Source organism: Callorhinus ursinus, unplaced genomic scaffold, assembly GCF_003265705.2.
Source record: "Callorhinus ursinus isolate GAN/ISIS: 27379988/994484 unplaced genomic scaffold, GSC_fseal_2.0 scaffold12, whole genome shotgun sequence".
Lineage (NCBI taxonomy): Eukaryota > Metazoa > Chordata > Mammalia > Carnivora > Otariidae > Callorhinus > Callorhinus ursinus.
In genome coordinates this window covers 32,877,095-32,904,693 of record NW_027397074.1, presented here as the reverse complement: position 1 = coordinate 32,904,693, position 27,599 = coordinate 32,877,095, and the positions used below count along the sequence as shown (strand labels likewise).

General features: G+C 36.4%; 1 long non-coding RNA gene across 1 annotated transcript; it reads right to left on the bottom strand.

Annotated features, from left to right (window-relative positions):
• Positions 1–496: 496 nt before the first annotated feature.
• LOC141373788 (uncharacterized) lies at positions 497–4,751 on the bottom strand. The gene is made up of 3 exons (XR_012380111.1): positions 4,644–4,751; positions 728–843; positions 497–634 (listed from the first exon to the last, which is right to left on the bottom strand). It is a non-coding gene; the product is annotated as an uncharacterized lncRNA (long non-coding RNA).
• Positions 4,752–27,599: the final 22,848 nt, after the last annotated feature.

The window sequence follows — 27,599 nt, the reverse complement described above, 5'->3', positions numbered from 1 at the left end:
TACCTCCTAGTATTTTCAAGGTCCGTGAAAAACAAATTTTAACGTAAAGCTTGAAAAAACATAATTTAACCAGAATAATTGGTCAATAAGCATTTCTTCAAGTAAGACCCATTGTCATAAAAGTAGTGCATTGAAGAGCGAGGTCATAAGCTGTTGGGTAAGTCTCAGTTTATGCTTACATGGGCAAATATCTCTCTGGCAAGGGATAGAAAGCACACTGCTTCCTTTAAGGATCTTTTTTCGTTTCTTAAGCCCCCTTACATTCAAGAAGCATATGCTCAATTCAGTGGCAACTTGAAAACGTGTGACAGATGTACAATAAAATGCCGTACCTAGGCTCACACTAAGGGCTCAGAAGGAAAATTAAATCTTTCTAAGTAGGAGAGGTCAGGCAGTCAGTTTTTCCATACTTTCCTGTATGTGCTCCAAGCTCTGGAATGTACCGAGGAATGCATATTGAATGATTTGGTACAGATATTTTTCTTCAATTTTTCTTCAGATTTTATTGCATTCACAGGGAAATATGAAATCACTACGTTATCTTATCCATAGATGTATATAGAAATGAAATAATGTGTTTGATATTTAATGGATGTATTGCTTTCTATGTGCAAGAAGGAAAATGTTTTTCTCCCTGAAAAAGAATCAAATACAGTTAATGCCAGTTATAATGCACCTTCCCAAACCCTAAGTTTGGTATAGACTGCAGGACTGGAAATCAACTCACATCCATCCTCTGTGTAGTAAGGTACAGCCGTGGCTCATTTATTGGGCATTGTTAAAAGATGAGGTGTCCATGTAAAAGGAGTGCCCAGGCACGAGTTTTATTCCTTTATGTGTAAACTGAAAAGGAAAAACACACCAAAATTTTTTCTAAACATTACAAAAATAAATTACATGTTGCCTTCCATATGCTATAGGTCCTGAATATAATTTAATCAAGTTTGAAGCTAAGCTCAGCCGCTTATTAGTCAAGTAACTTTGGCAAGTTAGTAAAACCCAGCTCAGCCATTTCCTGGTTTTATAATTTTGGCAAATTAGTTAGCCTCTGTTTTCTCATCTGTCAAGCAGAGATAATTATACCTATGTCACAGTTTGAATTAGCTAATCTATATAAAACACCTCATAAAATGCCCAACACATAGACCTACCCAGCATAACCTCCTGGCCAACCCTATGGATTTGACAGCCAGACTGTCTGGATTTGAATGTGCCTTTGCCACTTCCTAGCAAGCAAAGTTGAGCCATGTTTTTAACTTAACCTCCCTGCACCTCAGTTTCCACATCTATAAAAGGAGACAATAATAGTATGCAAGGATTAAATAGGTAGTGCACATAAAGCTTTTAGAGAGTGACTTCCATGTGTGTATATATATATATATTCACCATGATTAACATTTTCTGAAGCACTTCTAAATGATCCAGCTGTGTATCATTTTGGCAGAGATGTGTGCATGCATGTGGGTGTGGGGGGTGATCTATTCTTTTTCTCTGGTTATTTATGTTTGGGCCATCTCACTCATACCTTTCTAAATATCAGCCATAAAAGGTTCTTGGAAGTAGGTTAATAGCCATTTCTATGCTTTTACATTTTCTGTGTTTGTCAGTTGGTTTTGTTGTTCCTGTTTTCATTGTGAAAACATCATACTCATCTCAGCTAAATAATTGGGAAAGATTGGAGATTCCTTCAGAATCTGCCAATGCAGCCGCGGCGGTGGCCCAGCAAGAAATTGGTGTCACTCAAGCGAATAGTAAAATGAAATTGTAGTAGCAGATAAAATAGGTGTTCTCAGTGTCCTGTATTCAGATTTGTGCAAGAGGGGTCTCTGCCTCTGTGCACACTTTTCCCAAAGAGCAAGGATTTGGTGGGCATCAAAGGATATGCCCTCCTGACGTGACGTTCCTATTCTCCCTTTCTGGACCCATCCTCATGGTGCTTGTAGTTCCATAATTCCTTGACCATTATTCCCCAACCTATTTCCAGACACTGTACTGGGATCTACTTCCCTCGACCCCAGGGGTGGCTGTGGGGGAGCTCTGTATGGGAATAAGAACAAAACTCAGGGCCCTGGACTGTCCACACTGATGTGCTCAGGGAAACCTCATGGCAGGTGGGAGACAGCCAAGACTGTCATCCCGTGGACTTCAGAGGGCTTCAGACTGGCTTCTCTACACTTCCCCATTGAGGTCTGCATCCCTAGGTCATTCCAAAGTAGATATATCAAGGTAGGAAGATAAAACATGTTTAAATGGCAAGCTTGCTAGCTTGCTTTAGAAGTTTTTGATATTAGACAATAGTATGTTGATCTCCCCTTTATACTCCTCTTCCAGGCTTTGTAAATATTAGGAGTAAGCCTGGATATATTTTTCCAACTGGGATGCTTCTTAAGATTTGAAGATTTGAAACTTGGACACACAGGGCTCCTTGTATGCCACACCATGGCTTATAGTTGAGGTTAATATGAAAAGACACAGAAGTATTGGAGACAACATAGATTTTAAACCATAATGAGATCCTACTAAATACTTAACAGAATGGTTAAAACTAAAAAGTTGACATCAGACCTGTACCTCTGAAACAAATAATACATTATATGTTTTTAAAAAAAAAAAAAGAAGAAGATAGCAGGAAGGGAAAAATGAAGGGGGGGAAATCAGAGGGAGAGACAAACCATGAGAGACTATGGACTCTGAGAAACAAACTGAGGGTTCCAGAGGGGAGGGTGGGTGGGGGAATGGGTTAGCCTGGTGATGGGTATTAAAGAGGGCACATTCTGTATGGAGCACTGGGTGTTATGCACAAACAATGAATCATGGAACACTACATCAAGAACTAATGATGTCATGTAGGGTGATTAACATAACATAATAAAAAATGTGGATGGAGATGTGGAGTAACTCATTTTTAGTGAGAATGTGAAATGGTGTGATCACTTCCAATAAAGGTCTGGTGGTTTCTTATAATATTAAACATATTATCTACCCATGATCTAGCAATTCTACTCCAATGTGTTTAACCATGAAAAAATTTAAAAATATGTTCACAAACACACTTTTCATAGTAGTTAAGAACTGGAGACAACCCAAATGTCTGTAAATAGGATAATGACTGCACCTGTGGTATATTCATATAATGTAATACTACTATAGTAGAATACAAAGGAATGAATTTCTGATAAAAACAATATGCAAGAATCATAAAAAAATGTTGCTAAGTGAAAGAAGCCTTAGACACACCAAAAAAGAATATAGTACAATTCCATTTATACAAATTTTAGCACAGATAAAACTAACCTGTGTTTTAAAAAAATATCAACATTAACTGCCTTTGGGAGGGATGGTGGTGGAGACTAATGGGGAAGGAAATGATGAAACGTTGTGAGATATAGGTAATGGGTATGTGTATGCCTGTGCATGAGAGCAGAATTCTTGAAGATAGGGGAGCAGAAATTCCTGGACCTAGGGATGTTTCCCCTAGTGAGGAGCTGGCCAAGATTTGGAATTCTTTCAACAGCAAGGATTCCCACAATGCTGTTTTCCGGAGAAGTGACAGAATGTTAGTGTAGAATGGTCTGGTTCGACTAGAGAGGTCCTACTGTCAGCACCAGGTCTGGGGACCATGGCAAGTATCCCAGAATCCCAGCTTCACACAGAAGCAGCCTTCTTCCAGTCGTCAGTCAGTCTTAAATAATGAGTAAATCAGAAGGGACAAATGTGGACTAAAGACCAGAAAGGACCCCCCCAAATGGGCTAACTTTTTGTGAGACCCTGGGGTTTTCACATGACTTGGAAAGGGTAAACACTCAAATCAACTAAGAATGAATTTTATACTGTATTGGTAAATGAAGTCTCAGTCAGAATAGAAAAATTAAGTTATGTTCTGGGTCTTCTACTTTGAATTTACGTTTAAAAGTTTAGCCCTCCTTCAGAGGGATTAGGCTTCTGTGTGTGGCCCGGAAGGCAAAAACCATGACAAATTCATGGAAGTTTTACAGAAGTCAGTGTCAGCTCAATATAAAGAATATTTCCTATGGGAGCTATAAAACCAGAAGGGGTAATGTGTTCATCAGCTAATAATACACGTTCTGGTTCACTTAACATTTGATATTCTCTTTGCAAATTAATAAATGGTATTCTAAGACATTAGCACAAAAATAAAAACAGAATGGGCTGCTGTTGTGAACTTAACTGATTTAAGCTTTCAGAATTATTGGGTTCCTCTTACTGTGGAAATCATTCTGCAGTATATACACATGTCAAATCATCACACTGTGTGCCTTAAACTTACACAATTTTATATGTCAATTATATCCCAATAAAGCTGGAAAAATAATTATTGGATTCCTTTGGGTAGACATCTGTAGCCTCCAGCATCTTACCACTATTTGGTGTTTTATGATACAAGCAAGTCTCAGGCCAAATTCTGCCAATATATATTTATTAGCAAGTACACACAGGTCAGGAATTCAACCTGCAAACTTGTTCTTTTGGGCACTCCTACAGTTAAACAAAATGGTCCTGTGAGGCAAATGTGACAATATTCCAGTAGCAATAGTATGTTAGTTTGCTAATCAAAATGAGGGACATAACCCTAGGCATTGGACACCTTTTTGAGCAGTTGAGCTAATCCAAGATTCTCATACCTCACTCAAACAAAAGCAGATGTGATCGGTCCATATTATCGTATACAATACTCATTTTGTCAGAGAAAAATCAGTGCTAACTTTCTTTAGGCTAATTACCATACCATCTGACACTAAGCGGGGATCAAGATTCAGGACGATTGAATTGATTATGACCATCATTCTGGAACATAGAATCCTGATGAGGACTTTCCAAGTATAGTTAGCCAGCCCTGGGTGTGTAATCTTGATTAGGATTCAAGTTAACTTATTATTCCTACAGCACAGATTAAAGCTAATATGCACATTTATACCATTTTATTTTAACTGAATAATCTCATAATATGTAGAAAATATAACATCTGCCTCATAAAGCATGAGTTCTCATTAATATAAGTAACCAGGCGGAAGCTGTAAGATCACTTGTTCAGGTCTTTGCTGTCAGAGAAAAGTCCTTCACTGAGTCCTTTGGATCCTCATTTCATTCTAAAATTCTTTTTTTTTAACCTAAGATCACACATTTAAGCTGTGGTGAGACTAGGAATGGAAACTGTTTCTCCTTTTGATCAGTTTCTCATTTAGGCTGGCTTCAAGATTTAACAAGTTATTCAGCATATTCATATTCATAATCATTTCTGATTGTCTTAATTCAAACACCTATTGATTTTCTTACTGACTGCTATTTAATCTTTCTTTATTATCGTCTTATTCTTGTGATTTTTATGATAAAATTTATAGTTTTAACTGTTTTTATTCTGCAGACTAATTGCAAACCACCTTTTATATGAAAAATTGATAAATATGGTATTAACCTCCTCTAAAATGTTAAATAAAAACTAATCTTGACATTCACTAAAGTTACAAGTGAGTCTTTCAGTGGCTCCAGAGCTCACTATTTATATAGTAATTTGGGATATTTGTAATCTCCCAGAAAGGCCACATAAAATATCAACATTTTATTTTTCTCCAGATGAAAAGCTATGAATTTCAATATATTGAAATAAGTTAAAAGATTACAGTGGGTACATTCTGTTCTATTAATTTTAAAATGCAAAATTAAAGCATAATTCTAAATATCAGGACATGATAGAAAGTAAATACTAAGGCTGAATGATATCCTTGGTAAAGTCACCATTTAAAAACAATTAAAATTCCTTTAATTTTCACAGTGAAATTGAAACTATTTTATTAGAGAAAAAATATTATGCAGGAGAATCAAGCTTCTGATTATTCTAAGATAACTTTCCTATTTCTTTGCTGATGAACTTTCTTCTTCCTGTCATCACCTCCAAGTTTCAAAGAATGTGAAAACCAACAAGAGGAACAAACTGTTCTGTGGTTGTCAGGCTTAGTGGTTTTATGGAAACTTAACAGGATACCTCCTTCTTCTAGCTGTCCATATAGTCTCAACGAGGGCAGTTAAAAAAAGGCCAAAACAAATGTTTCCTTTCTGGGATTTTGAGGCCTGCACTTCCAGTTGAGAAATAAAGGCACACATTTCGTGGGTTGGTCTGTTGCAATAAAAACTATTCAAAGTTGGAAGATTTGAACAAGTGATGAATTAAAAGTCCAAAAGTATCTTTTTTCTAATGAGTACATTCTGAAAGATTATTGATTAAGATGCCTCATTTTATTTTAGCATACCAAATACCATGGAAAATGCATCCACATTGTAATATCATATCGGAAATGTAACGTTCAAAATAGCTGGCCTCTTATGTTGTGCTGCAGCAGAATGAGTATAGACTAAAATTTCCTTGGGGATGGAGGCCTTGTGTTATTGATCTTTATAACCTAATAGCCTAGCCAGATCAGTGGCTGATTGTTGAATGGGGGCAATCAATCAATATCTTAAGTTGGCAAATGTTTTGTATAGATATAGTAAAATAAGAGCTGGATTGGTTAATGGTCAGAAAGCTGAAGTTCTCCTTCTAACCCTATGTCCTGTTAATAAGCCTCATTCTCCTCAATGATGATATGGAATAATGATGTCTGTTTATCCTACCTAAAGACTATAATTTAAGGCAAAAAAGTTATGTTTGTTTTAAGACTCTATGTACTGGATTGCTATGAAGGGTTATTGTCACTACATCCTGTGGGTGGAGTTGTCTTTAAAATACCTGGGCAAGGGAAGATAGTGTGTTGCTTGATATCTCTGAACCCAGTTAATGAATGGAGCAGCTAGAGCTCCATAATATGGTCACATTTTAAAAATTGAGGTATAACTTAAATAGAATAAGATTGCACAGATTTTATGTATATAATTTGATAATTCTTACAAATGTATACACCCATGTAACCACTAGATTAATCAAGACATAGAACATTTCCACCAATCTCAAAAGTTCCCACATGCCCCTTTACCAGTCTATCTCCATCCCTTTACCACCGGGCACCTGCTTCTTTAATTCCATCCCTATAATTTAGTTTTGATATTCTAGAATTTTATATAAATGGAAAATACAGTATGTACATTTTTGTGGTTTTCTTGCTCCATGTAAAATCTTGGAGATTCATCTTGTGTCAGTTTTTTTTTTTTTTTTATTGATGAGTTGGAAAAATATGTCATTATTCGTTTACCCATTCACCTGTTGGTAGACATTGATTGTTTCTAGTTTTAGGCTATTATAAATAAAGTTTCCATGGATATCCTTGTACAAATCTTTTTGTAGAAAACTGCTTTAATTTCTCTTGGGTAAGTGTGCAGAAGATAAATTGCTGGACCATTAGGTTGGCTTTTCTTTATTATAAAAATGACACTTCCTAAGGCAGTTGGAACATTTTAAATACTCACTAGTAGTGAATGCATGAGAATTTCACTTGGTCAGTATACTGTCCAAAATTTGGAATTCATGTGTGTGTGTGTGTGTGTGTGTGTTTGTAATTTTGGCAGTTTCAGTGGTATTTGTAAAGTAGCACCTCATTGTGGTGTTAATTTGCATCTCCTTATGATAAAAAAAATATATGAGACTTTTGGAAGTCTCTTGCCCATTTCTAACTGTTATTTTGTCTTTGTATTATTAGTGTTAAGGAGTTCTTTATATATTGTTGATACAGATTCTTTGTGAGCTATTGTGAATATTTTCTCCCATTGTGTGGCTTGACTTTCATGTTGTGATATCTTTTGTCAAGCAAAATTTTAAGAATTTTTATTAAGTCCAGCTTACCAATTCTTTGTTTTAAAATTAGTACTTTTTATTTCTAAAAAATCTTTATCTACCTACATTTACAAATATATTTCTCTTATTTTTTCTTGTAGGCACTTTATAGTTTCCAGTTTTACATTACACTCATAATTTCTCCTCATGTATATATGCTGTGAGTCACATTACTTTTTAATTTTTCATATGTTTATCCAGTTTTCCTGTTAGATTTGTTGAAAAGACTTTCTTTTCTTTCATTACATAGCATCAGCATAATTTCTAAAATATGTTGACTACATATATATTTAGGTCTATTTCTGGACTCTATTCTAATCTATTGCACTTATGCCAATGCCCCATAAGATAGTCTCTTATATATGGTATCTTTATAACAAGTCTTAAAGTCATATATTTAAGTCCACCAGCTTTGTCCAACTTTATCAATGTGAGCAGCATATACTTTGATATTTCTGAAAACTTACTCTGAAAATCTCTGCCTTCAAATAAGGGTGTTGAGTCCATTTACACTTAATGTAATAGTTGGCACCATTAAGTCTGTCATCTTTCTTCTTTATTTCTATTTGTCCCATCTATTTTTTTGTTCTTTTGTTCTTTCTTTCCTGCACTCCTTTGAAACAATGAAATTTGTTCAAGTCTTTCATATTATCCCCTTTAATCCCTTTTTATATATACCTCATTGCTTTACAGTTGTAGAGACTATTTTATAAACTAGAATGTACATTCCATATGATTGCTTTCAGAATTTGAAATTTTCCTCTGTATAAGATCAGTAGAAGTAGATATTTGGCTATTTGACACTAATATTATTTGTTCTCAGATTATGGAGATATTAGAAGACCAGTTATTTTCAGAGTGACTACACGAAAAGAAAAAAAGGTGATTCTTATGAAAGAAAACAAGAAGTTGACAGAAATAACAAATATCAGGTAAGACTGAAGCTCCATTTGTATTATTTGGACTCAAGAGTAAATATATAAATATTTTCTTTAAATTCATCCTTTATTAGATTGTAGGCAGGTGATACAGCACAATGATACTTGATCTAAATGTAGTAGCACATGCTTGAAGCTACTATAACTTTTTTTTAATTTTTATTTATTTATTCATGAGAGACAGAGAGAAAGAGAGAGAGAGAGAGAGGCCGAGGGGGAAGCAGGCTCCCAAGGAGCAGGGAGCCCGATGCGGGACTCAATCCCAGGACTCCGGGATCATGACCTGAGCCGAAGGCAGACGCCTAACCATCTGAGCCACCCAGGCACCCTGAAACTACTATAACTTTGAAAAGAAACTGTCTCACATAAAATAAAGATATATTTGACTGCTAGCCTTTACATTTACATTCAAGCATTTACATTTACATTCTATTAAGATAAATAGCTGTCTTTTTTTTATTTCATCTCTCCACTCATTCATTGATTCGTTCATTCAAAATGTAGCTCACTTTGCTAGGAACATCACCATGACCACTGCGGAAATCTTGAGTCAATTCCTAAGAAGGCCAGGAACAGTTAATGTTGCTTTTTTGTTCCTTCAAAGCAAAAGGAGGCCTGGCCTAAATTAAGCAGGGAGTGCTTTTTGCAAAGCATACCAAGCTTTATGGGACTTCAAGCTCAGCATTTTAGGCACAGTATTTCAAACTAAATCACAAGAAAAAAATTCACCACTATATTGCTTCTTTTAAACAATTCAGCATGATGTATTTTTTCCCCCTTTGGAAATGGGATACAGCTGCTTCCTGGGTCATGATTATGTTTGATGATCTTTTTGGTAAACTGAGGCCTTCCTGAAGTATCATTATGAAAATGCATAAAATATAAGTCTTAGTACCTTAAACACGTATGCAGCTGTAGGAAAAATAAAGAAGGGTGAAATTTGTAAAGAAAAAGAATAAAATTACAACTTTCTAATGCATATTCTTACGAGTTTTTAAAATGCAGCATCTTTTTAGACCATTAAAAGCAATTGAAATCAGATTTTTATTTTTAAATAAAAGAACACTCTTTACTAAATAATAACAGCGTAAGAAGAAAGAGTTCTATGAACTTCTTCAAGTGTTTAAATACAAATGTATTTTACAATCAAACTTTTTCCAAAACATTTCCTAATTTAAAAGGAAGCAAAAATCTTTTTAGCTTATTCTTTATCTTACAGACACTTTTACCATAATGCAGATTACCTTATTGTTTCATGGCACATTTTTGTTCCTTATTTCTTAGGAAATTGCTTAGTTTTTTTTTTTCTTGATTGCAAGAGTAATAGATACTTGTTAGAAAAAAGCTACAGGGAAAGCACAAAGAGTAAAGAATTTAATATATCACTTGATGAAAAATATTCCCTTTAGTATCTTGGTGAATTTTATTTTATCCTTTGCTGTATATGTATTTTAATACCAACCAACCATACATATCTGTATCAAACACAGATATAAACATATATATTTTTTCTTCATTTTTTATTATTATGTTAATCACCATACATTACATCGTTAGTTTTTGATGTAGTGTTCCATGATTCATTGTTTGAGCATAACACCCAGTGCTCCACGCAGAATGTGCCCTCTTTAATACCCATCACCAAGCTAACATATCCCCCCACCCCTCTCCCCTCTAGAACCCTCAGTTTGTTTTTCAGAGTCTGTCATCTCTCATGGTTTGTCTCCCCCTCCGACTTACTCCCCTTCATTCTTCCCCTCCTGCTATCTTCTTCTTCTTCTTCTTTTTTTTAACATATATTGCATTATTTGTTTCAGAAGTACAGATCTGTGATTCAACAGTCTTGCACAATTCACAGCGCTCAGCATAGCACATACCCTCCCCAATGTCTATCACCCAGCCACCCCATCCCTCCCACCCCACACCACTCTAGCACCCTCAGGTTGTTTCCTGAGATTAAGAATTCCTCATATCAGTGAGGTCATATGATCCATGTCTTTCTCTGATTGACTTATTTCACTCAGCATAACACCCTCCAGATCCATCCATGTCATTGCAAATGGCAAGATCTCATACCTTTTGATGGCTGCATAATATTCCATTGTGTATATATACCACCTCTTCTTTATCCATTCATCTGTACATGGACATCTTGGCTCTTTCCACAGTTTGGCTATTGTGGACATTGCTGCTATAAACATTGGGGTGCACGTACCCCTTCGGATCCCTACATTTGTATCTTTGGGGTAAATACCCAGTAGTGCAATTGCTGGATCATATGGTAGCTCTAATTTCAACTGTTTGAGGAACCTCCATACTGTTTTCCAGAGAGGTTGCAACAGCTTGCATTCCCACCAACAGTGTAGGAGGGCTCCCCTTTCTCTGCATCCCCGCCAACATCTCTCGTTTCCTGACTTGTTAATTTTAGCCATTCTGACGGGTGTGAGGTGGTATCTCATTGAGGTTTTGATTTGGATTTCCCTGATGCCGAGCGATGTTGAGCACTTTTTCATGTGCCTCTTGGGCATTTGGATGTCTTCTTTGGAAAAATGTCTGTTCATGTCTTCTGCCCATTTCTTGATTGGATTATTTGTTCTTTGGGTGTTGAGTTTGATAAGTTCTTTATAGATTTTGGATACTAGCCCTTTATCTGATATGTCATTTGCAAATATCTTCTCCCATTCTGTCGGTTGTCTTTTGGTTTTGTGGACTGTTTCTTTTGCTGTGCAAAAGCTTTTTATCTTGATGAAATCCCAATAGTTCATTTTTGCCCTTACTTCCCTTGCCTTTGGGGATGTTTATAGGAAGAAGTTGCTGTGGCTGAGGTTGAATAGGTTGCTGCTTGTGTTCTTGTTGAGGATTCTGATGGACTCCTGTCTCACGTTTAGGTCTTTCAACCATTTGGAGTCTATTTTTGTGTGTGGTGTAAGGAAATGGTCCAGTTTCATTCTTCTGCATGTGGCTGTCCAATTTTCCCAGCACCATTTGTTGAAGAGACTGTCTTTTTTCCATTGGACATTCTTTCCTGCTTTGTCAAAGATGAGTTGACCATAGAGTTGAGGGTCCATTTCTGGGCTTTCTATTCTGTTCCATTGATCTATGTGTCTGTTTTTGTGCCAGTACCATACTGTCTTGATGATGACAGCTTTGTAATAGAGCTGGAAGTCCGGAATTGTGATGCCGCCAGCTTTGCTTTTCTTTTTCAATATTCCTCTGGCTATTCGGGGTCTCTTCTGGTTCCATACAAATTGTAGGATTATTTGTTCCATTTCTTTGAAAAAAGTGGATGGTATTTTGATGGGGATTGCATTGAATGTGTAGATTGCTCTAGGTAGCACTGAGATCTTCACAATGTTTGTTCTTCCAATCCATGAACATGGAATGTTTTTCCATGTCTTTGTGTTTTCTTCAATTACTTTCATGAGAATTTTATAGTTTTCTGAGTACAGATCCTTTGCCTCTTTGGTTATATTTATTCCTAGGTATCTTATGGTTTTGGGTGCAATTGTAAATGGGATCGACTCCTTGATTTGTCTCTCTTCTGTCTTGTTGTTGGTGTATAGGAATGCCACTGATTTCTGTGCATTGATTTTATATCCTGCTACTTTACCGAATTCCTGTATGAGTTCTAGCAGTTTTGGGGTGGAGTCTTTTGGGTTTTCCACATACAGTATCATATCATCTGCAAAGAGTGAGAGTTTGACTTCCTCTTTGCCGATTTGGATGCCTTTGATTTCTTTTTCTTGTCTGATTGCTGTGGCTAGGACTTCTAATACTATGTTGAATAGCAGTGGTGATAGTGGACATCCCTGCAGTGTTCCAGACCTTAGGGGAAAAGCTCTCAGGTTTTCCCCATTGAGAATGATATTCGCTGTAGGTTTGTCATAGATGGCTTTTATGATATTGAGGTATATACCCTCTATTCCTATACTCTGAAGAGTTTTGATCAAGAAAGGATGCTGTGCTTTGTCAAATGCTTTTTCTGCATCTATTGAGAGGATCATATGATTCTTGTTCTTTCTTTTGTTAATGTGTTGTATCACGTTGATTGATTTGCAGGTGTTGTACCAACCTTGCAGCCCAGGGATAAATCCCAATTGGTCATGGTGAATAATCTTTTTAATGTACTGTTAGATTTTATTGGCTAGGATTTTAGTGAGAATTTTTGCATCCATGTTCATCAAGGATATTGGTCTGTAATTCTCCTTTTTGATGGGGTCTTTGTCTGGTTTCGTGATCAAGGTAATGGTGGCCTCATAAAATGAGTTTGGAAGTTTTCCTTCCATTTCTATTTTTTGGAACACTTTCAGGAGAATAGGTATTAATTCTTTAAATGTTTGGTAGAATTCCCCTGGGGAGCCATCTGGCCCTGGGCTTTTGTTTGTTGGGAGATTTTTGATGACTGCTTCAATTTCCTTCGTGGCTATAGGTCTGTTCAGGTTTTCTATTTCTTCCTGGTTCAATTTTGGTAGTTGATACATCTCTAGGAATGCACCCATTTCTTCCAGGTTATTTAATTTGCTGGCATAGAGTTGCTCATAATATGTTCTTATAATTGTTTGTATGTCTTTGGTGTTGGTTGTGATCTCTCCTCTTTCATTCATGATTTTGTTGATTTGGGTCCTTTCTCTTTTCTTTTGGATAAGTCTGGCCAGGGGTTTATCAATCTTGCTAATTCTTTCAAAGAACCAGCTCCTAGTTTCGTTGATCTGTTCTACTGTTCTTTTGGTTTCTAGTTCATTGATTTCTGCTCTGATCTTTATGATTTCTCTTCTCCTGCTGGGTTTAGGCTTTATTTGCTGTTCTTTCTCCAGCTCCTTTAGGTGTAGGGTTAGGCTGTGTATTTGAGACCTTTCTTGTTTCTTGAGAAAGGCTTGTATTGCTATATACTTTCCTCTTAGGACTGCCTTTGCTGCATCCCAAAGATTTTGAACAGTTGTGTTTTCATTTTCATTGGTTTCCATGAATTTTTTTAATTCTTCTTTAATTTCCTGGTTGACCCATTCCTTCTTTAGTAGGATGCTCTTTAGCCTCCATGTATTTGAGTTCTTTCCAACTTTCCTCTTGTGATTGAGTTCTAGTTTCAAAGCATTGTGGTCTGAAAATATGCAGGGAATAATCCCAATCTTTTGGTACTGGTTGAGACCTGATTTGTGACCTAGGATGTGATCTCTTCTGGAGAATGTTCCATGGGCACTAGAGAAGAATGTGTCTTCCGTTGCTTTGGGATGGAATGTTCTGAATATGTCCGTGAAGTCCATTTGGTCCAGTGTGTCATTTAAAGTCTTTATTTCCTTGTTGATTTGCTTAGATGATTTTTTGCTTAGATGATCTGTCCGTTTCAGTGAGGGGGATGTTAAAGTCCCCCACTATTATTGTATTGTTGTTAATGTGTTTCTTTGCTTTTGTTAATTGCCTTATATAATTGGCTGCTCCCATGTTAGGGGATTAGATATTTACAATTGGTAGATCTTCTTGTTGGATAGACTCTTTAAGTAGGATATAGTGTCCTTCTTCATCTATTACAGTCTTTGATTTAAAATCTAATTTGTCTGATATAAGGATTGCCCCCACAGCTTTCTTTTGGTGTCCATTAGCATGGTAAATGGTTTTCCACCCCCTCACTTTCAATGTGTGGGTGTCTTGGGGTCTAAAATGAGTCTCTTGCAGACAGCATATCGATGGATCTTGTTTTTTAATCCAATCTGATAGCCTGTGTCTTTTGATTGGGGCATTGAGCCCACTTACATGCAGGGTAACTATTGAAAGATATGAATTTAGTGCCATTGTATTGCCTGTCAGGTGACTGTTACTGTATATTGTCTGTGTTCCTTTCTGATCTATGCTGCTTTTAGGCTCTCTCTTTGCTTAGAGGACCCCTTTCAATATTTCTTGGAGGGCTGGTTTCGTGTTTGCAAATTCCTTTAGTTTTTGTTTGTCCTGGAAGCTTTTTATCTCTCCTTCAATTTTCAATGACAGCCTAGCTGGATATAGTATATTCTTGGCTGCATATTTTTCTCGTTTAGTGCTCTGAATATATCATGCCAGTCCTTTCTGGCCTGCCAGGTCTCTGTGGATAGGTCTGTTGCCAATCTAATGTTTCTACCATTATAGTTTACATATCTCTTCTCCTGAGCTGCTTTCAGGATTTTCTCTTTGTCTCTGAGACTCATAAGTTTTACTATGAGATGTCGGGTGTTGACCTATTTTTATTGATTTTGAGAGGGGTTCTCTGTGCCTCCTGGATTTTGATGCCTGTTTCCTTCCCCACATTAGGGAAGTTCTCTGCTATAATTTGCTCCAATATACCTTCTGTCCCTCTCTCTCTTTCTTCTTCTTCTGGGATCCCAACTATTCTAATGTTGTTTCATCTTATCATATCGCTTATCTCTCGAATTCTGTCTTCGTGATCCAGTCGTTGTTTATCTCTCTTTTTCTCAGCTTCCTTATTTTCCATCATTTGGTCTTCTATATCACTGATTCTCTCTTCTGCCTCATTTATCCTAGCAGTTAGTGCCCCCATTTTTGATTGCACCTCATTAATAGCCTTTTTGATTTCGACTTGGTTAGATTTTAGTTCTTTTATTTCTCCAGAAAGGGTGTCTCTAATAACTTCCATGCTTTTTTCAAGCCCAGCTAGTATCTTTAAAATCATGATTCTGAACTCTAGGTCCGACATTGTACTAATGTCCGTATTGAGTAGGTCCCTGGCAGACAGTACTACCTCTTGTTCTTTTTGCTGAGGTGATTTTTTTTTCGTCTTGTCATTTTGTCCAGAGGAGAATAGATGAATGAGAGAACAAAATGCTAACAGGCTAACAATGTCCCCAGCAACTATACTCTATACAAATCAGAAAAGACCTGAAACCAGGGGAAAAGAAAGGGAAAGAAAGAAAAAAGAAAGAGAAAAAAAAGAAAAAAGAAAAATATAAAAACAAACAAAAACAGAACAAAACAAAAAGAAAACAGAATATGAACAAATATGATCAGACTAGTGTATAGATCAGTGCTGCACACTACATTTTGGGCGTATTTTGGTCTGTTAGAAGAAAGTGCCTCCTAATATTTTAAAGGAAGAAAGACTTATATATGTACAAAATAAGGGTTGATACAATGAAGGGATGGAAGATGACTGTAAAGATGAAAATTATAAAAGATTTTATAAAAGGAATTGATAAGATTAGAAGTTGTTTGAAAGAAGAAAGAAGAAGATTAAAAAACAAAGAAGAAAAAGAAAAAAGAAAAGGAAGAGAATGTGATCAGGCAGGATACTAGAACAAAGCCATACACTAGTGATTTAGGGTATATTTTGATCTGTTAGAAGTAACTGTATCTCAAAATTTTAAAGAGAGAACAACTTATATATATATATGTGCCAAAAATAAGGGTAACTACTATGAAGGGATAAAAATATGACTCTAAAAATGAAAACTAAAAAATGTTTTTTTTTAAAAAAAGGGATTGATAAGATGTTGTTTGAAAAGGGGAAGAAGAAAAATTCAAAAAAAGAAAAAACAGTTAAAAAAATCAACTTTGAAAAACTAATGAATCATGGTAAAAAAGCCATGAATTCTATGTGCAGTATTCCCGTAGCGCTGGAGTTCTCCCATTCTCTTTGATTGGTAAACTTGGTCTTGGCTTGCTGGCTGTTCATGCTGATCTTCTGGGGGAGGGGCCAGTTGCCATGGTTCCCAAATGTCTTTGCGGAGGCGGAATTGCCCCGCCCTTGTCGGTCCGGGCTAAACAATCTGCTCAGGTTTGCTCCCCGGTGCTTTTGTTCCCTCCAAGCTCTCGGTACAGCTTTGGAGGACCAGGGCGAAAATGGTGGTCTCCCAATCTCCACCCAGAGGAGCCGAGAACTCGGGGCCCTGCTCCTCAGTGCGCCCCCAGAGAAAAGCAGTCACTCCTGTCTCCCTGGTCTCCGGCCGCACTCCGTGCTCACCCGGCCTGTGACCGAGTGTTTCTGTCTCTGGCACCCGACCCCGTGTGGAGTCTCCAAACCCAGCAGATCCCTGCAGTGCACTCCCGCGCTGCTCCTCCCGGCGGAGGAAGGGGAGTCTCCCTGGTTCTGCCACTTGTTGGGTCCCTGCTGGAGGAGCAGTGGCCCGACTGGGCCACGGATCACAGTTTATGGCAACCCCCAGCTGAGAGCCCGCGCCTCGGCTCGTCTCTGCAGCCGGCTTCCCCGCTCCGATACCTGGGAGCTCTGGCGCACTCAGGCACCCCCGGTCTTTCTGTGACCCTGAGGGTCCTGAGACCACACTGTCCCGGGAGGATTCCATCCCCCGCTTAGCCACTGGAGTGACGTCCCTCAGCGGAGCCGGCTTCTAAAAGGTCCGACGTTATGCTCCCCGGCTCTATCACTTGCCAGAAGCGGCGGACGGAGGCCCCCTCCCCCGCCGTCTATCCTCCCGAATATCGCCTCGGATTCACTTCTCCGCACGTCCTACCTTCCAGTAAGTGGTCGCTTCTCTGTTCAGAGAGTTATTGCTACTCTCTTCTTCGGTCTCCTGTTGAGTTCGTAGGTGTTCAGAATGGTTTGATCCCTATTCAGCTGAATTCCTGAGACCGGATGAAACCCAGGTCTCCTACTCCTCCGCCATCTTGCTCCGCCCCAAACATATATATGTTTAATGAATTTATACTATACTTTCTAAATATGTATTGCTTTAAGCCCCAATTTTTGCCTTTAATAGCCTTTAAAAATGCTAAATATCTATAAATATAGATCCAATTTAATTTCTATATCCATTTTACTGAAGCTGTTCTATAGAATCACCACTAACTTCTAATTCAATGTGCAATCCTCATTCCTCATTTTACTTGACCTTTACCTGACACTATGGATCTTTCTCTTTCTCTTGAACTACTGTCTTCATTTGGCTTCCAGAGCTACTTCTGGTTTTATTTTTCTGGCTGCTTCTTCTTGGTCTCCTTTACTAATTTCTCCTCGATTCCACAGTCCCACAGTCTCTTAAACATCAGTTTTCTTGGGCTCAGTCCTTATACTTCTCCTGTCTCTCTATAACCATTCCCCTGGTGCTCACATATAGTCCAGTGACTTTAAATACCGTTTACGAGATAGCATCTCCGAAATTTAACTCTCCAGCCTGGCTGCCTCTTCTGTTTTCCTGGCTAAATACATACAACTGACTATTTGACATCTCTATTTGGAGATTTCATAGGCATCTCAAACTTAAGATTCAAAAGTTCAAAGTGAGAGTTTGAATCTGATTGATATTATCTGCCAGAGCTTCTCATCTTCCCTGTCTCAGTAAGTGGTAACTCTGTTTCCTGTTATTCAAGAGATAAATTTTCAAGTTATCTAGCTCTTTGAATTCTTTTACTGACATACTATATCCGATTTGATAAAAATGCTACTGACTTTTCAAATAAGCCCTGAATCTTACCACTTACACCTCCACTGCAACACCCAGGTCAAAGCACCTTTATCCCTTGCTTAGATTATCACAGAATACTTATAACTGGTCTCCTTCTTTTACCTTTAGCTCATTTTAATCTCTTCTTTATGCAGGAAAGGAACCTTGTTATAACATTTATACAGATCACATTATTTCTCTCTTTTATCCTCTCCAATGGCTAACGGTCTTCACTAGTATCTCTTTTCCTCTCTGACCTCATCTCCTAGGACTCAACTTTTGATAACACCTTTCTACTCATGCTGACACCTTGCTATTCTTTGGGGACCTTGGTATTAGCTCTTCTCTCTCTGTAATATCTGATTCTTCCAGATCTCCTTGTCGTTTATTCTCTGACCTCTATCTTGATGCAAATTTCACCCTCCCTGGGTCCTTCAGCCACCCTATCATGAATCCCACCATTCCATTTCTCTGCTTCATCTTTCTTTTTAGTACCAGTCTAAAATACTATGTATATTTACTTAAGTATTGTGTTTTTATCTGTCTCTCCAGCTAGAATGTAAGATCCAGGAGGGCAGGTTTTTTTTTTTTTTCCTGTTTTCCTGTTTTATTATTTCTGTATGACCAGTTTATAGAACAGTGGCTAGAGCCACTAGAGCACTGAAATATTTGTTTAATGAATGAAGAAATAAATGAAATCCCATCATTATTTGTACCTGCTAAAAGTATTTCATTACATGGATGAACTGTTACTTTTTTCAACCGATTCTGGATTGATGCATGCTTAGTTTATTTCCATTTCTTTATTATTATTAATTTGTGTGTTTTAGAGAGGAGTCAGGGACAGAGGGAAAGGGAGAGAGAGAAAATATTAAGCAAGCTCCATGCATGAGCAGAGCCTGATGCAGGGCTCGATCCCAAGACCCTGAAATCATGACCTGAGCCGAAATCAAGAGGTGGACACTTAACCGACTGAGCCACCCAGAACCCCTATTTCTTTACTATTATTAACACACTATAATAACACTCTCTGATAACATCTGAATGTTCCTATAAGGTAAGTTTCTAGAAGTGGAGTTGCTGTATCAAAGGTCTGGAATGGTTTTAAGGCTTATTATGTGGCTGGTAGTCCTTCACAAAATACGCAAGGTGATATGCCTGAACCATGTGTGTGAGTGTCTCTACTCTAGGGCATTGGCTGTACTGAGTATAACCATTCTCTCTAATACTTCTCAATATGTATTAAAAATCTGGTACCTCAGTGTCATTTTACATTCATGCAACTTAAATAAATAACTACAAATAACAATAAAAAAACATAAGTAAAATTCCTCTAGCTTAGACGGTAGCATCTCTCTCAGGAATAGCTTTTGTTAGTAGTTGTGCAGCACCTTCTCTGACGGGACAGGGCAGTTCCTATAAATTCCTCAAAGAGATTTGACTTTTCACATCCATATGTACTCTCTTCCCATTCACTGGACTGATGGTATTCTACTGTTTTGCCACCGTTTCCTACTAAGATCCAGTAACAGGACTTATATTAGTGTTTTTGCAGAGAAAAGCAACAAACAAAAGGCATCATAGCTGAATTAATCTTCTTTACAAAGGGAGTCACTTGTAGCTCCTGTCATTAGATCTTTGGTGAGTTTCTAGGTAAGGGTAGGCTTTCCCATCCCTTTAGGGAGGTAAAAGAAGGTTGGGAGTGTGTAGCTATTCAGTCAGCCTAACAGGAGTCTTTCTAACTGAAGTTTATTTTTTTTGGCCGTGATTCTGATAGGCCTCCTTCCTGTGTGCTTGTTAGCGTTTTCTGGCTACATTCATAAAATAGGGAGCCTGTCTCTTGGTGAATATTGAATTCCTCTATGTGATAACTTGTGATTTTAATGAAATTTTGTTAATCTCTGAAACATGGGCTCCTTTGTGTCTAGTGCCCCTAATCTAGCCAAGCTATTTTTTGTTGTTGTTATTTTGATGTATTTTGTCTGTCAGTATAGTTCAGATTTTCTGTTCAGTCTATAAAAAAATGGCCTATGTGTATTCAAATTACATTTTAAAAAATGTATTTCTTTGCATGACTTTAGAAGTAGAAGTTAGTTACTCTGGTTAAAAGTTATACTTAATATGGTGGTAGAGACTATACAGGGAGTAATAGTGACAGAGAAATCACAACTCTGCATGTGCTTTTGCTTTTTAAAGAAAAGGAGTCCATTTTTCCTAACATAACATTTCCCAAACTTTTTGGTTCTGTGTTCCTTTAAACTATTAGAAGTTATTTTCAAGGCCAAAGAGCATTATTTTGTGGGTTATAATATCAATATTTGTCATATTAAACTTTAAAACCGAGAAATTTTTAAAACACTGGTTTTTTTAAAGATAGAGGTAGTAAACCAATTGCATGTTAATAGAAAGAATATATTTTTATGAAAATGACATTTTTAAAGCTTTAGTTAGAAGAACACTGTTTTACATTTTTGTAAATGTCTTTAATATATGAATTAATAGATGGCAGCTGGATTCTCAGCCTGCTTCTGCATCTAATCTGTTGTAATATCACATATCATGTAGCTTCTGGAAAGTTCCATTGCACACTTGTGAGAGAATGAAAATGAAAAAGACAAATAACATCTTAACATTATTATGAAAATAGTTTTGACCTCACTGACCTCCTAAGTGTTCCCCGGGGGTCCTCAGATCATATGTTGTTCTACAATAAAGGGTCAATATGATCCTTTATATATGAAAGAGCAGAGTATAGGACAAAAGTTAAAGAGTTGGAATTTATTAGCTTTGGTTTATATTACCTAAACCTGAAAAGAAGCAATGAAGTATGTTAAAATTTTAGGAACATTTGCTCTCTTGATGGGCTTACTTCTTTGGTTTACTAATCCATGCCTTCATCTACATTATGAAAGGATTTTTTTTTCCACCTTCACCGTAACCTGCTTAAATAGTAGAAACTGTGTCTCACTGGAACAATTTTCTGTGCTTTATATTGACTTTATTATGTCTTCGTCAAATTAAAATAAAAAAACAAGAAAGAACATAGCTTCCTCAGTTATGAAAGAGCTAAAGTTCTTACAATGATGGTATCTTCTAAATTTATTTTTAAAACCTTTAATTGTCAATTTCATTAAATAGGTAACTGAGAATGGTTTCTCAGATACTTATTATTCTATTTTATTAAAGTGCCCAAATTGTCTCTAAAAACTCTTTCGGTTTTGCCTTCCTCAAACTTGTCCCTCAATTTAGAAAAGAATGAAAACATTTTCAGGATATATTTTACACCTAAAACAATTTTCAGGAGTTCCCCGAGGTCACCTGAGAAATCACAAAAATTTGTTCTATCACCTTGTAAATAAAGAGAAGCTAGACAACTTTATGTGTGTTTGATCTATTATTATTGCAGGAGTTTCATGGGAAAGTTGTCAGTTTGGAAAAGACAGCCTTTCCTAGATAATGTGTGTGTCAGTAAAATGTTGTCAATTTAATGAAATATAGGAAGTCCCCAGAAATTTGCCAATGCCCTCTCTATCTGTAATATGTTTTTACTCCCAAGAGGAAACTGATCAAAATTTCTATAAAATAGTTACATGCCATACTCCAATAGAGAATTTTATTTTCTTTCGTTTGGATATTGATTATGATGATAATAATATTGATTATGGTGATAAATTAAAAGTCATTGAGTCTATAGATGGTTTTGTTTGACTCTGATGTTTGCCTGAAGTCTCTGCCATAAGCCAAAGGCCAGAGTTGTATCTCTGACACTTTAGATGACTGACACTTCAAAGAATTGACTCTTGAGTGCCGGCCTCAGAGCTGACATCACACAGACAACTTTGAAACTAACTTGGTAGACTGCTTCGTGAAATTAGACCATTAACCCAAGAAATAAGAATTCATTTCCTGGAATCGAATAAGAAAACTGATGAAGAAAACTTATTGTGACTGTTTGGCATAATGTTGGTATAGTTTTAACTTTCTACTTTTTAGAGCTATGAAGAAGCCCTTTCTTTTTCTTCTTAAACTGTCTATCATGCATACAATTTAGTGAAATCTGCTTTTTTTTAAGCTGAAATACAGCCTTTTAAAAGTAATATTTGGTTCTTACTAACCACAAATTGTTACAAACTTGGTGGCTTAAAATGACAGAAATGTATTCTGTCACAGTTCTGGTGTACAGAAGTCCAAAAATCAAAGTGCCTGCAGGATTGACTCTTTCTGAAGGCTCTAAAAGGAGAATCTGCCCCATGCGTCTCCTAGTTTCTGATGGTGGCCAGCAATCTTTGGCGTTTCTTGGTTTATAGATGTATAGACTTTAATCTCTGCCTCTGTTTTCACACGGCCATCCCTTAAATCGAGGATGATTCTCATCACAAAATTCTTACCTTAATTACATCTACAAAGAGCTTATTTCCAAGGAAGGGCACATCCACAGGTGTTAGGACTTAGAGCTGTCTTTTGGGAGAACACAATTCAGCCTACTATACCATCTCTCCAGAATTGAGAAGTGAAAAACTTTGTATGTCTTCTTACTTTTCATGGAAGTATTTGCAAAAGCACAATAAGAATCTATACTAGAAGGTCTTGCCTGAGGTGTTGTATTTGAAACTGAAACTCTTTATGACAAGCTGCTTTTAAGGAAAAAAACAAAACAAAACCTTTACTTATGCAGTCAATGCCTCCAAACGTCTCCCGTCAAAACTGGCCTAATACCTGGCTTACGGGGTCCTGGTCTTACCCTTAAAAGTAGTAAGGAAGATTCCTGACAGACTAGGAATCTTTAAAAATTTGGGGGACTTGCAGGAGATACAAATTCACTTGGATATATAGTACTGCGGGTAAAATCTGTTGGAGAGAGATTCTTGGGCTAGGCTTCCTGGCCTTGGGATTAAAAAAAAAAAAAAGAGGTTTTTAAAAAGTAAAATTTGAGATTCCTTATGAAAATATCCAGGCAGAGGTTAATTTATGGCCTTTGTAGCTCTTCAGTATGGTATGGATGAATTGCAGGAATTGCAAAGCAAACTCAAGGAGATTATGTGATAAACACTCTTGCTGCCCTCAGGTAAATAATCAGATCAAACTTAATGGCCCATTTTTAGGATCAAGAATAATCTCTGAGGTAATTATGATCACAGGAGGGATAGACTATCAGAAAAAAAAATATTAAAGACTTTGAACAAGCAAAAGGTTACTTGGTGTCCTGTTTAGCACACGTTTTGGATTATCTGTGCATTTTGCTGTCTTTGAGCTATTTTATAACTCTGTAATTTGTAGAAACTGGTAACAATGAAAAATGATCATTGTCCATAAAAAGTGCATTTGTCTCATGCAACTTCAAGAAGTCAGTTTTGTTTCTATTAACCAGCACTTTCAGTACTGTTGATTGCCCACATCTTTGTTCTCTGAATTCTCTTTTGAACTCTTCTTACAGGCTTCTCCATTTATTATTAATAAGTTAAATAAATATGTGTCCTTATTTACAAAGTGAACAAGATATAAAATTGTGTCAGTTACATCTATTCACCATTCAAGAAAAATAACAGTTTTGGGATATCTCTGTGGGAAAATTACATGTATTGATTGACTTATTTGTTTATCTTTCCTCCTCTAGAATGGAGGCTCCATCATGGCAATGACTTGGTCTTATTCAATACTATTATCTACAGACATGAGAATAATTCCTGGTACATCTGAGGTGCTCAATAAATGCTTTTAGAACGCAGAAATGATTAAATGAACACATTCAGAAAAACGGATTATAATTTTCTTTATACAATTACAACTGAGTCAACATTTCAACTGATGTTTATAGAAGGAATTAAGAAATTAGTCGGTAATATAGGGTTAGCCATTACTTAATGAAATTCATAATTTTAATAATCATATAATAAAATTTGAGCATAGATTATTATAATATACATAAATGTGTTATAAAATTAAATATAAGCTAAAAATATATGCTATGTTTATGATCAAAATACTAATCAAATTAAAACTAAATAGTGTGCAAAAAAACAATCACCTTGTAAAAAAAATCACCTTGTGATTAGCCCCGTACTATTTACTATTTAAAAAATTTTAAAAATATTTAAAAATATTTACTATTTTAAAATAGTAAAATAGTATATAGTAAATTTAAATTATTTACTTTATTCCATTTGCCTTTTTTTTCAATGTCCTTCTTGCCTCTGTGTCTCTCTGTCTCTCTCTCCCCCTGGCGTACGGTATCATCAAGCTGCGTGACGTCCAGGGTCTACTTCTGAAGGATCCCTGCCTCTTCCTTAGGGGAGTACCAGAGGTACCAAAGAGTTTACAAGGCATTCTCATCACAGGTAGCGTTCATGGTAAAGATAGTTCTATGGAAATTCACTGCAATAGCCCTGAATTCTCTATGTACTCTTTCCTAAAACTGATCTGTTTGAGAATATGTCTGTGATCAAGAGACAATTTGAATCTTCTTCTCTACCTCCTTTATCCTAATCATCATATGCACACTTTTGAAATAAGAAGTATAGCTCTTTCCTATACCAAATCTTTCTATAAGAATATATTATTATGTATTATATGTATATATTATTAATATGTAAAAACCTTAGACCATGAAATGAAGGAACATAAATATCCACTTCATTAAGAGATGTATTTATAGATTAATTTTATGTTCTTATGATGAATCTTTATCAAAATTTAAAATACAATAATTTAGTCATTTACATATTAATAATTATAATAATAAAGTTAAATCCAGAATAAAATGTTTAACTTTTTTTAAGATGTTATTTATTTATTTGAGAGAGAGTAAGAGAGAGCATGCAAGCACAAGTTGTGGGGAAGGGCAGAGAGAGAGAAGGAAAAGCAGTCTTCTTGCAGAGCAGGGAGCCCGATGTGGGGTTTGATCCCAGAACCCTGGGATCGTGACCTGAGCCGAAGGCAGATGCTTAACTGATTGAGCCACCCAGGTGCCCCTAAAATGTTTAACTTTTAAGAACATATCACCAAAGCAAATTTTTAAGATTTTAATATCAATGTACAGATGCATAAATATGAACATTATTGTTATAGTTAAAGATGAAAAGAAAAGGTCGTTACTATAAAGACCTTTAAATATAAAAAAATTACATTAGGATAAATTTTAGTTAGGGGAAAGAGAAGGGAAATAATATTTCAAGGGGAAAATGGATTGAAGTTACCTTTCCAGATATTAAAGAAAAGCTTGTTCATGAATATTTTGATAGATTATGAGGAATGTCAAATGACTACTGTATTTGCCTTATGATGGATACATTTAAAGTGTATTCCAAGAACTATATATTTCCACATGTCTAAGGCATTACACCACTTCTAGAAAAATTCTTTTAGTGGCACACTTAGCAAGAAATTATAAGCTTTATGCCATTCCTAGTCTCTAGACTCTCATGGAAAGAATGACTGCTAATGAGTATTCTGTGCTTTTGTGTTAGCTAGAGGTAGTGTCAACTTCAGATAATATCATATCTTAGTTCATTAAAAAAGCCCAGAAAACCTTCACAAGTTATTCTAATGATAGAATCATAAGACTAAATATTAAGTCGAGTCTCTCATACTTTGAGCCTTGGTCTGTATACTTAGATTTGTACATAGTAGCACCGTGTGTAGAGTATTGATTAAGAACCTGGCAAGCCAGCATACTGACTGTGACTTTCACCAAGTTACTTCAAATTTCCAAACTCAAGTTTTTATTATTTAAGATAGAGCACCTCTGTAAAATAGTCCTATCCCTTAGAATTCTTCAAAGGAATTAATTGTATATTGAGAGCTTAAGGCAATGTCTGGAACATAAAATTATTATGCATAAATAATTGTTTGATACTATAATTATGTATAGACATGATCATTTATTCTTTTCTTTAAAAATTAACTGATATTTGGGGCGACTGGGTGGCTAAGTCGGTTAAGTGTCTGGCTCTTGATGTCGGCTCGGGTCATGATCTCAGGGTCCTGAGGTGGAGCCCTGAGTCAGGCTCCGCACTGAGCATGGAGACTGCTTGAGATTCTCTCTCCCTCCCTTTGCCCTTCCCCTGGCCCGTGCACACATGCGCTCTCTCTTTCTCTCTCAAAAACATTTTTTTTAAATTGACTGACATTTATCCCTAATCAGTAATAAATATACTGTCTACATTATATTCCTATTTAACTCATTCAACATCGCTGAGGTATTTCTCAAATCTTCAGCTACAGAAAATTACTAATGCCAAAAAATGAAAACTAAGATTTCTGTGAATCTTGCATTAGAAGACAAAAATAATTGCTTTGCATAAAATAGCCAGTAAGAACTGAAATTTAATAAAAAGCCAGCCATTTCTTGGTTTTTAGTCCTATTGTCACAGAGAAATAATCAAGAAGGAACATAGAGTTCATTGCCAATTACTATTTAATCAACAATGTAGCCTTCCCTTTTATTGTACTGCACTCCGTTAGCTCCTTTTAGCCTAAAAACACTGTTTTTATGAGAAAAAATAAAATTCACAGCCTTTACCTTGAATAGTTAATTGTCCATATTAAACAGTACACAGAGGAAAGCCCCAAATTTGAGTATATACTCAATTTAGGAGCCCAAATTCTTCATTAAAATATCATTTGGAATTTAATTGAACTTATAATTATATCGATTCAGAAACTTAACATGCATTCAGATGTTTCACAGATGTGGAAATGTTTTCATTTGGAGGACTCCCCCTATCTTACTGACATGAGGTCCTCTGATAAGTTAACACCTATATATAATGAAAGGCAAGTAAAAATCTCCAGAGAGCTTGCCACCATTCAGCCATTGCACACATCAAATAGTGTCCACAAAAATCATTTATCTATGCTGTCCTTGTCCTTGTACTGTTGCTAAAACCAATCAGATTGGTTTTAAACCTGTTTCCTGGTAGCTTTGAAAATGTGTGCGTTAATGTTCTGTGAGAGATATAACGTTTTTGGGGGGTTATTTGCATATTTTCAAGAGTCTCATTAACTATGTAGAATGACCCTCAGACTTCTCCTAATCCACTCATCGAATTGGACTCTAGCTAGAAGCACAGAGATAGAGCTTTTCAGCTTGCTAATCATACTTAGGGTTATACCACTTACTGGCTCTCATTTTAGACTAGGATAAAAAAAATTAAATATAATCCCCAAAATAAGTAGTCTAATTAGTCTGCATTCCGAGTGTTGAAGAAATATGATAAGGTGTTACCTGCCGAAAAGAAAAACCAAGGAAGTTGAATTTGGCCTTTTCCTTCTACAACCATGGTCATTTTCCAGCTCTCATCATATTCTTTCAATTAGTAGTGTATGATACACTTGCTCATTCCTTCCTGCTTGAAACACATTCTTCACTTAGCCTCTGGAACATCCCTGTCTCAGCTTTTCTTCTCTTTTGTTTTCTCTTTTTAACTCACTGGACTCCCCTTCTAACCTCCCTCCCTGGGTTATGTTTAAATTTCCTAACTGCTAACATTAGGGTACCCAGGA